Source organism: Microtus ochrogaster, chromosome 5 (assembly GCF_000317375.1).
Source record: "Microtus ochrogaster isolate Prairie Vole_2 chromosome 5, MicOch1.0, whole genome shotgun sequence".
Taxonomy (NCBI): Eukaryota; Metazoa; Chordata; class Mammalia; order Rodentia; family Cricetidae; genus Microtus; species Microtus ochrogaster.
The window spans coordinates 25,505,242-25,516,543 of NC_022012.1; the positions used below are offsets into that span (position 1 = coordinate 25,505,242).

The 11,302-nt window shown below is 46.4% G+C and overlaps 1 protein-coding gene across 1 annotated transcript in view; it reads left to right on the top strand.

Annotated features, from left to right (window-relative positions):
- The first annotated feature begins 4,980 nt into the window (after window positions 1-4,980).
- The window catches only part of Prdm10 (PR/SET domain 10), a 101,503-nt gene continuing 95,181 nt past the window's right edge, over window positions 4,981-11,302 (top strand). The window contains exon 1 of the mRNA XM_026779304.1: window positions 4,981-5,236. The gene's annotated coding sequence lies outside the window, so the exon portion shown is untranslated. The remainder of the gene's footprint in view (window positions 5,237-11,302) is intronic.

Here is an 11,302-nt window from a genome sequence, read left to right on the forward strand (position 1 = left end):
ATTTCTAACTCTGCCCCCACCCCAATAAACAAGCAGCCTGAAGCAGTTGTCTTAAAAGGGCTAAAGTTTCATTCCCTTGTTTAAAATGCATTCAAAACATCTAACAATAGCATAGCCTCAAAGGCCTGTATGATGTCACCTACCTATTTTCTCAGGTTGTTTTGGGTAACATTTTGCCCTTTGTCCTGTATTCTAGCAATCCTGGCCTTTCTCAATCCTTCTCACGCTGATAAAAGGGAGCTCCAGAAAGCCATGTTGTTCTCTGCTCTATCCTTTTGTGTAGAGGTCAGCTGACGAATTCCAAAGCATCTGACGCAGTGCCTCCTGGCATATATAGTAAGCCCTCAATGAACACCTTTACAATGAAAGAATAGTTGACTACATGCGTGCCACGGTTAACGTTCATTTGTGTTTGCGTGACGGGGAAGGGGTGCTGTATCATACTATGCCTGCAACAGCGCCTGTGAAGTCAGTGGTAGAGACCGTAGAGTTTAACTCTCTCCTTCCACCTGACGAGATGGGATCCAGGGATCAAACTCAGATCATCAGGCTTACATGGCAAATGCCTTTTCTGTTGAACCATCTCACTAGCCTAGTGAGGTTTTTTTTTTTTTTTTTTTCCTATTTTCACAGGTTGGAGCATTTCCCCAAATCTTAACATCGTTGGTCTTCTTTTGCCTTACTCTAGTCCCCACTCTTACTGGTATTTTAGGAGGACTTTTTTTGTGAAAAGTGTGTGTACATATATATGTATGCCACTTGTAGAGGCTGTAGGACAGTTTTGGATGTCATCTTCAGGAATGCCACTTATGTCTTTTGAGACAAATCTGTCATTGGTTTGGAGCTCAGCAGAGTCCATGACTAACTACCCTTGCCAGAGCTGGGATTATCATCATATATTGCCATGTCTGGGTTTTATGAGGTACTAGAGATCTTTTAACCTTTTAATTTAATTTCTGGGAATTAAATTCAGGCCTCTGTTTTTGCAAAAAAAAGCCCTCTAACAACAGAGCCATCACCTAGTCATCACAGTGGTGCACGCTTTATTCCCAGCACTGGGGAGGCAGAGGCAGTAGGATCTTTGTGAGTTTGAGGCCTGGCTGGTCTACAAATTGAGTTTCAGGACAGTTAGTGCTACATGGCTACCCTGCCTCAGGAAAATCAAAACAAAACAAAACAGAGCCACTATCCAATACTGGGAGGGATTTTTTTTTTTTTTGATGCACAGCTTTATTTTCCTTTGCACTTCCCTGCATTATTTACTTCCCTGCATTATTTTCTTTGTAACACCATCACTGGAATTATTTGTGAATTTCATTCGCTTGCCTCCATTTAATTGGACTCTAAATGAGAGCTCTTTCCTGTTCTCTCCTGTCTTCACTATTTAGAACAGTGAGTGGCCTGTGGTACATATCCCATGAATACTTCCTACACAGGAAATTTCATTATGTGTGCATTTAAAAAAAAACACACACACACATAAAAAGCAGGTTTCTGAGACTTCCCACAGTAGAAACTTTAAAAATTGGTAGAATGCTGCATCACTGAAGTATTCGTGCCCATCAAAACTTTAGAACACCTGATTGCTCTTCAAGCTGATGAGGGAGGGGGACTTGATCGGGGGAGGGGGAGGGAAATGGGAGGCGGTGGTGGGGAGGAGGCAGAAATCCTTAATAAATAAATAAATTAAAAAAAAAAACAAACAAAAAAACAAAAAACTTTAGAACAGGCCTGACAGCACAGGCCTATAATCCCAACCACTCAGGAGGTTACAGAGTGGGTTCAAGACCAGCCTGGGCAACTTCATGGACTTAATGAGATTCTACCTGAAAATTACAAAATCAAAAAGAGGGCTAGGGATATGAATCAGGGTAAGGCTCTTGCCTAGCAGGCATGAGGCACCAAGTTCAATCAGAAGTACTGTAAATAAATAATGTTTTTGAGCTGGGGAGATCACCCAGTAGGGGCTGCTCAAGCACAAGGATCACAGGCTCCAGAACTAGAAAACACGGCCTGCTAGTGCCCCCTTGTCATCCTCAGCACTGAGGAGACAGAGACGGGAATGATCCTGGGCCTCCCTAGCCAGGCTGCCTCTCTTAATCGGTAAGTACCGGGTCCCAGGGAGGAAATGTACCTTAGAAAACAAGATGGGTAGCCATTCTGACAAATAACACTTGAAGCTGACCTCTGGCCTCTGTCGTCTGCTTGCACACACACACACACACATACACACACGAGTGAAAAAAAATAAAAAAGGAAAGGCCATGACTGCTCCTATGTAGGTGGAGGAGAAAGTTTATTATAGATAAAATGGAGCACAGCCAGAGAGACATCTGAGAGAGTCCAGAAAGAACATGGTTGAGCTGGGCCATGTGAGGTGGGGAGAGGGAGAAGGGGAGAGAAGCTGCTGCCTTAGAGGGTGGTCTGGGCCAAGAGAGTAAAGGGTAAACCAAAAAGTGCAGGGAGCCGGGGTGGTGTTGGTGCATGCCTTTAATCCCAGCACTCGGGAGGCAGAGGCAGGCGGATCTCTGTGAGTTTGAGGCCAGCCTGGTCTACAGAGTGAGTTTCAGGACAGGCTCCAAAGCTGCACAGAGAAACCCTGTCTAGAGGGGGGAAAAAGTGCAGATAACCACAGTGGATGGATTATATAAGGAAGGGCAGCTGGGGGGAATGGCAGCCCAGCCTTTGGGCTGGAGAAGTAGGGGGTGGGTATGCCAGCCAGATCCTGTAACAGGTAGGGACTGAAGGATGAAGGGAGAACCTGGTGGCTGCCATCTGCTTTGATATGTTAATGGACACCTCAGTTAGCCATTGTCCTGACTGAGACCTAACGGTCCACACACACACACACACACACACACACACACACACACACACACACACGAACAGTAATGAAGACATCTACGAATGTGACAATAACTAAGACATTAAGAAAAAGAAATACACACGAATAAAAACTGGCTTCCTCGTCTATCACAGTGATCTTACACTGGTTATGAAAAAGAAAAAAAGTTTGAGAGGATTTATTTAAGTCCCAGTGAGATAAATTGTCCCACTTCTCCTGGTAAGTTGCCTTTTTGTGTCATTTCTGATAACCTGACCTCTGAGACTCTTAATCCATCAGAGAAGATATAATCTGGTTAAGTCTCAAAGGGATCTCTAGAGGCCGCGGTACAGGGCAAGGCCACAGCACTGAGGAATCATCCCAGAGTCTTCTTTAGCTACTGTAACCATCCCAAAAGCAAATGGTGTCCTCTTAATAGACCCAGAGAGGAGAGCAAATAGCGCTGCATTCCACAGATGTGAGTCCTCATCAGCCTCACTAGCAGGCTTTCTTTTCAATGTAGCTCAGGCTCAGTTACTGAGAGCCTTAGTCCAGGCCCAGCGCAGCTCCCAGAGGGGTCTATGGAACAAGGATTTGTGACATCTTCATCTGCTCCTACTTCCCAAGGCTGTCACGGCTTTCAGTTTTAAAAACAGGACACTGGCCTCAACATTTCAGTTTTCAGTCATTTAAACAAAACTGTAACCAATATATTTGAATGGACTTCTTCTTCTTCTTCTTCTTCTTCTTCTTCTTCTTCTTCTTCTTCTTCTTCTTCTTCTTCTTCTTCTTCCTCCTCCTCCTCCTCCTCCTCCTCTTCCTCCTCCTCTTCTTTCTTTCTTTCTTTCTTTCTTTCTTTCTTTCTTTCTTTCTAACAGTAGTTTTACAGGGTTTTTCTGTTTGGAAACCAAATCTTGCTGTGTACTGCTGGCTGGCCTGGAACTATGTAGGCCAGGTTACCCTCAACAATTCTGCCTTTGCACTCAAGAACTGGGATTACAAGTCACTCTGTAGGCTTTACCATCACTAACCCTATGCTAATGTAAGTTTCAGTGATGGGAGAGAATGTTACAAGTATGAGCTCATTTAATCTTCAAAGCGACACAGCAAAGTACAGGTCATGGACAGGGAAACCATTCCCTGTAGACACAAAGAGCAAAGGTCTCTGACACTTGGTTGCTATTCGTGTTGTCAGTGGGGAGTTTCCAGCTTATCACTCCAAAGCCTGGACTTTTTCTATGTACTTGGCTGTCTGAGAACGCAGTCGTAAAGGACCATAGGATGTGGATATCCTCAGTTAAGAAAAAAGAGAGTCCAGTCATTTTTGGTTGTTCGGTGTTGATTAACACCCCCCCCCCCCGCAACACCCCAGTCTCAGTATTCCAAGCTGGTCTTGAACCTTTGCTCCTGCTGCCTCCATCTCCTGGGTGCACCGCCGCTCCAGGATTATGAGGTGTTGGGGACTGAACACAGGATTTAGTACATACCACGTGAAGCAGTCTACCAGCCGAGGTACAACCTACCGAGACTGCTTCTGCAAAGCACTTTTCCAGGATGGTACAGTGTTGTAAAGAGAAAAGTAGTGTAGGCGCTCTAGAGGACGGCAAGGACTGAAGACAGAACCCCCTTGCTCCGGAAGGGTGATAGGCCACTCCTGGGCCTGGGGGAGAGGGCGGGGGGGGGGGAGGCTGCAGGGTGTTTAACCGGTTTCTGTGGTCCCGGAAAGGCGTGTCCCAGTCATACTGAGCCCCAGGGCGCACGCGGTTCTCTGCAAATCCGCGCTAGCGCGGGTAGATGCACCGCCCACACGTCCAGAGCTCCCCAGGAGCCGAGTGTAGGGGGACAGGTGGACTGGGAACCTGGATGCACATTGGGTTTCCAGGGTGAACACTCAAGCACGCTGGACGGTGTCCCTCCATTTGCCAGCCAGGGTTCTCAGTTGGGCTTTGACCCTGAATGCAAAGAGTGGGGCTTTCTGATTGGCTTAGAGTACAAACGCAGGCGAGCCCCGCCAGAGACTCGCTCTTCTATTGGGTTTTACATGAACAGCAGAGCACGAAATAAAGAGGCCTTCAGTCATTGGGCCATTGTGTGAATCTCCTTTTGCCTTCTCTGCCGCTTGAATTAGCGTCCCAGGATTTTCGTCATGACTCTTAAATCTGGGTTTGTCAGTTCGGCCCAGCGTTCCAGGTCTCTAGGCACAGCATGGGACTTTCAGAGTTCAGCCAATCACGTAACGTTGAGATCAGGTTGCCAGGCAGATTATGCTAATAAGACCCCGCCTTTTATGCTGCTCCCACTCTGCGGCGGGAAGAACCACCTGGAGGCGGCGGGGGGGGTTGATTTCCATCACCCCTAGGGAGAGAGGATCCGGGACCCGCTGATCTTGCAGCTCCCCTCACCCAACGTCGTGTAAGTACCTAAAGGATTAAGAGAACCGGATAAACCAGGGTCCGGAGTATCCCCTCGCCTGGGAGAGTGTTTCGTCTTTGCTTAGTCCCACCCAAAATGGCGCCCAGCTCTTTCTGCGTCTCAGCGCCCGGCCGGGGCCAACCGACCGCGGACCCGGGTGGGGGGGGAACTGATGGTAGTGGTGGGGGGGAGCAATCCCGGCGGCACCGCCCGATGGTACAGTCCAGCCGGGGCTGGGACGAGGCACCTCGCTCGGGGTGGGGGGTCAAACCATCGGCACCTTCTACCCGAAAAGGGGCTAGGCCCCTCCGGGAAGCCGTCCGGGCCCCGCGTCGAGCGCGGGCTTCGGGGCCGCCCGCCTCGTCTCCCCGGCTCGCAGCCTGCCCCGCGCCCCCCGAGCGGTTCGCATGCCCTGCCGGCCGTGCGCTCCTCTCCTCCCCTCCCGCGTTGGTTGGGCCGGGACGGCGGTTGGGCTGCCTGCGCGCCGGGCGGCGGTTGGGCGGACGGGTGTCCGCCGGCCGGGATCCGTGCGGGGGGTGGCGGCGTGCGTGGCCCTGGGTTCTGGTGCTGGTGTCCCGTCCCGCGTTCCCCAGCCGCCCCGCCCGCCCCTGCGGGTCTGTCTGCAACCGTGGCGGCGGGCTGGGTAGGACGGAGGCCGAGGACCTGCCGAGCTGGCGAGTCCAGTCTTTTAGGAGCCGGGCTCCCCTTGAGCTAATGCTAAAACAAGAAAAGTCTGTAGCCAGATTACTTAGGTACTAGGTAAAATGGAATAGTTGCGGGCGCACGAAGGCTGCTAGCACTGGGTGCCATTTCTTTTATCCGTGTATGTGTATTAGTTGGATTTCAACCAGTATATATGTACACTTAAGTTAGAGGGTAGGGTTGGCTTTGTGGTGTCATTGATGACATTCATCCAGCTAAATCCCATGCCCCGAATCCTTATACTGGTTAAAAGCTTGCCTGCACGTCTCCCACCACCCTCGTGCTTAAGGCCAGCTGTATCCACTTTTCATTAAAAGCAAAGTTGCTCGTGGCTAACCTCGATTTCTGTCTTGTTCGCGCCACTGCCGCAGTCAGCTCTTTGTAGGCCAGAGGGTGTGCAGCGTTACATTGTATTCTTTTGTACCCATCCACCCCACGCTTGCCACTCCAGGACTTTCTACACTCCCAAACTGTACTTATTGTTGCCCTAGTATTGAGAAAACATAAAATCAGAATTCGTTAGGGGCAAAGCAACGTACAATATTTGCTCAATCTGGTGTATTTAGTAACTTTACTAGGTTTACGTTTTACAAACAGGCGAAATCAACACAGAGTGAATCATTTTCACAGGAACGATTACCTGTCATTTAGGTTTACATTTTTGTTTTGGATCAAGATTTTTTTTTTCACTCATGACTCAGTTCCACTAGCATCAACCTTTTGAAGTGGTTACCTTTTTCTAAAGGGTCTTTTTTCCCTCTCTTCATATTAAGTCTTTTTACTAATGATTTGTAACATGGTCTACCAAAAGTAATTTGTATATTATATTGCAGGCCTGAGTATAGGGGAGTGATCTGGGAGTGTCAATTCAATATAACTGACTGGCACTGGTCAATGTCTTCTTGTCTGTTTTTCTAGTTTTTTGTTTTGTTTTGACAGGGTTTCTCTGTGTAGCCTTAGCTCTTATTAGGTGTCCCGGGACTTGCTTTGTAGACCACCAGGCTGGCCTCAAACTCAAAGAAATCCATCTGCCTCTGCTTCCCAAGTGCTGGGATTAAAGGCGTGTGTCACCACCTCCTGCTTTTCTAATTTTAACATAATCGCATATGATTATCATAGAAACAGCACTAAGAAGTAAAAACCCCTGAAACATAATGACTAGAGGAAATCCTTACTAATTTATCGGTGTGTTTTAGATGTTTGTGTGCAATTGTGAATGTGCACAAAATATTTGTGTGAGCCCCTTGTGTGGCAAATGGGTGCCTAAATACTTCATGGTGATTTGCCACTTGAAGTCCACTAAACTGAAAGAGTAATTTTCTTATTCATTTTGCTTAAAAATGATTTGAGACATGAAGTGCTGGCTGACTTGGAATTTGCTATGTAGACTAGATTGCTCTGGAACTCTGAGAGAGCTGCTTGTCTCTGCTGGAATTAAAGGAGATTAAAATTGAGCACTGCTAAACTGCTCTGAGCTTTGTTTTGTTCTTTTGAGGCAGGGTTGCAGTCTTAGTTGGTTTGAACTCTATAGAGCCTTGCTTCTCAACCTGGGGGTTGAATGACCCTTTCACAGACCGTTGGAAAACAGATTTACATTACAATTCATAACAAAATTACAGTTATGAAGTAGCAATGAAAATAATTTTATGATTGGGGTTACAACACAAGCTATTAAAAGGTTGCAACATTAGGAAGGTTGAGAACCACTGCTGCAGATGGACCCAGGCTGGCCTGGCTCAAAGAGATCCTGCTTTCACTCCTGGGCTTAAAGGTGTTTCCCTCACCACTGCCTCATTTTACTTTTTTGGTTTGTTTTCTGAGACAAGGTTTCTCCTGTAGCCTTGGTTGTCTTGGAACTCATTCAGGCTGGCCTTGAACTCAGAGATCCTCCTGACTCTGCCTCCCAACTGCTGGGATAAAAGGAATGCGCCAGCACCACTCAGCTTTTATTCATCTATTCATCAATTTATTTGTTTGTTTGTTTTAGTTTAAGCTGTTTGATAGGAGTTGGTTCTCCCCTACCTTTACATGGGTTCCTGGGAACAAACTCAGGGCACCAAGGCCTTCAAGGCACGCAGCTTTACCTGCTTACCTATTGAAGAACCTCTCCATTTTAGGCTTAAAATCCACCTTACAGTAAAGACAAACTAGATTCATTTCTGTTTGTGATTAAACCTGTGTTTCTCAAGGTTTGGGCTATGCCCCACCTGTAACCTTAACTACAAATGGTTCTCGACTGCCTGTTCTAGGAATGGCAATCACATTTTTGTTTCAAAAAGTTGTTTACAATCATCTTGCAACCCTACTTTTGTTTCAAAAGGTTATAACCCTTGTTATGACTACCTGTTGTCATGCCTTCCCTACAACCACATCTTTGTTTCAGGGAGTCATTATGAATAACTTGTTATGCTTCTGCTCTGCTTCTGTAACCCCGCCCATTTTGCCCACCAAATCCCCCATTTGGAAACCTCCTACCTCTGTGCTATAAAAGTCGTCTTCCTTACATCCAATGCTGACCTGAACCCCACCTCAGGGGGAAGCAGCCCATGTACACAAATAAAAAAGCTTGCTGTAATTAATTTGGTCATGATGATTTGGGTCAGAGGGCTTTCTCCTCACATCTTTTGAGAGTAACATTATCTCACTGACCCAGGATTTGCTTTTAAAAAGTAAAAAGAGCCGGGTGGTGGTGCACGCCTTTACTGCCAGCATTCAGGAGGCAGAGGCAGGTGGATCTCAGATTTCAAGGCCAGTCTGGTATACACAGCGATTTCCAGGACGGCCAGGGCTACACAGAGAAACCCTGTCTTGAAAAGCCAAAAACAAAACAAAATCAATAAAACAAAAAGTAAAAAAGACAATCAAAACTTTGGGACCAGGGACTCAGTGGATAGTATTTGCTATGTAAACATGAAGACCTGAGTTCTAATCCCTAGTCTCCACATAAAAGCCAGGTACAGCACAGTGTGCCTGTGACCACAGCTGCGCTCCAGATGGAGGCAAGCTGACCTTAGGGGCTTGGAGCTCCACCAGTCAAACTGAATGGGTGAGCTGCAAGTTAGTGAGTGTCCCTGTTTTAGATAATAAGGTGGAGAAATGTTAAGTGTACACCTTTAATCTCAGTATTTGGGAGGCAGAGGCAGGTGGATCTCTGAGTTCGAGGCCAGCCTGCTCTGCAAAGCAAGTTGCAAGTTCCAGCATAGCAAAAAGCCATTACACAGAGAAACCCTGTCTCAAAAAGCAAAACAAAACAAAAAGGGAAAATAAGGTGGAAAGCAATAGAGGAAGGAAGGCACTTGATCTCTGGGCGCCACATGTGCAGTCAGGCCAATAAACACACACTCACGCACACAATGAAGAAAAGCAAATACAATCGAAAAGGATAGGTTTCTGGAAAAGTAGAACTGACTATAAAGGACAGAGGAGCACTGAGTTGTAATTTCCATTCATCACTAAGTTTGCAGTTTTTTTTTTTTTTTAAGTTTGCATTTTTCGCAGACGTAAATGCATGGTGGCTGTATGATTTCATTTGGTAAAAACCATGTTGTAGAAACCAGTAAGCATCCTGTTGTAGTTTATTTTTCCTTTGAATGACAGTATACTTACTGCCATTTGAATACATTCTAGAAACATAGATTCTCCCAGTTCAGGTATCTGCAGTCCTACCTGCAGAACTTTTTTCTGTTTATTTGTTAATCTCTGACAGATTAGCACATGGAAATTTAGCCTAGTGAGTTAAGAAAAATGAAATGTAGGGCTAGGAATATAGCTCAGTGGCAGAGTATGACTGGCGTGTGGAGGGCCCTGAGTTCAGTCCCCAGTGCGTGGCAGGCACCCCGCCCCCCAACACACACATACAAGCTTGGGCCAACCAAATCACAGAGTGGCTCCATTGCACTTCTCCAGGGGGCCAGGTGGGATAGGGCAGGAAAATGAATAGGTCCTTTTCTTCATTACCTTGGTCCATATTTTTCTTTCTTTTTTATTTTTTTGGGCTTTCAAGACAGGGTTTTTCTGTGTAACCCTGGCTGTCCTTGGTCTCGAGCTCAGAGACTCGCCTGTCTCTGCCTCTTGAGTGCTGGGATTAAAGGTGTGCACCACCACAGTCTGGCTTCCTGTCTATGTGGTTTAGTTGAATCACCGTGTAGGTGGTGGAAGTGTATCTGGCCCCTCTCCTTCGGAAGTATTGTTATAACGCCAACTGAAGGCTCATTGGGAATTCTCCGAGCTGACGCAACTCCAGTTATTTCCTGTAGCTTCCATAAGTTTCCACCATGCTGTTGATTCTGAAATTTAATTCCCCTCCCTGCTTTCTGAGATTATTTGCTGTCTTCCTGTTGCTCATGCCTGGGTAACTGAAAGTCTGTTCAGGTTGTAGGAGTGACTGGAAATTGCTTCCTTTTTTTTTTTTTCCGTTTTAAAGATTATTATTTTTTGTACGTCTACGAACGTTTGCCTGCATGTATGTATGTGTACCACATGTATATCTGGTGTTCCTAGAGGCCAGAAGGGGGTGTGATATTTTCTGGAACTGGAGTTCCAGATGGTTCTAAGTCTGTATAGGTGCTGGAAACCCAAATCAGGTCTTCTGCAAGAGCAGCAAATGCTCCTATTAACCCTGAGCATCTCTCCAGCTCCCAGAAGCAGCTTCTTTTCGGATAACTTTGAAACAGTGAATTTAGGGGGATGAATGTGTGAGGAACTGGTTGGGGAAGAAGGAAGTTATGGTTAACCTCATAATGACAGCAAGACTAGTTAAAATGTCCTGAAAACAGTTGTTACAAAGCTAATATTGCATGGGTTTTGACTCCAAACAAGGATTGCCAGAAGATTCTTGACAATCTGATGAAATAGCCAGTTACTGTTGGCCTATTTTAAAGTTTAACTCGTTTGCTTCAGAGTTAGAGTGGGGTGGTGGTGGAAGAGATGGCTCAGCTGGTAAAGGCACCTGTTGCCAAACCTGATTGCCTGAGTTCAGTCCCCAGGACCCACCTGGTGGGAGGAAATAACTCCCTTCCCCAGGCTGACCTCTCGTCTCCACTGGTATGCCATATCATGCATCCATGCCCAAAAATAAGTAAAAAAAGGAAACAAAAATTTTTAAAAATTAGAATATTGAAGCTATATGCTGTCTTTCAGCCTCGGGAACTCTGATGTGGTTTATACAGCCTTACTCCTGTATACCTTAGCTCAGCATTGGTTAGTAGCCTGTGTAGCCAGCAGCTTGTCTGCTAAACTTTTGAAATATCACACTTATACAATTTGCTAGTGGCCGGGCGGTGGTGGCGCACGCCTTTAATCCCAGCACTTGGGAGGCAGAGGCAGGCGGATCTCTGTGAGTTCGAGACCAGCCTGGTCTACAGA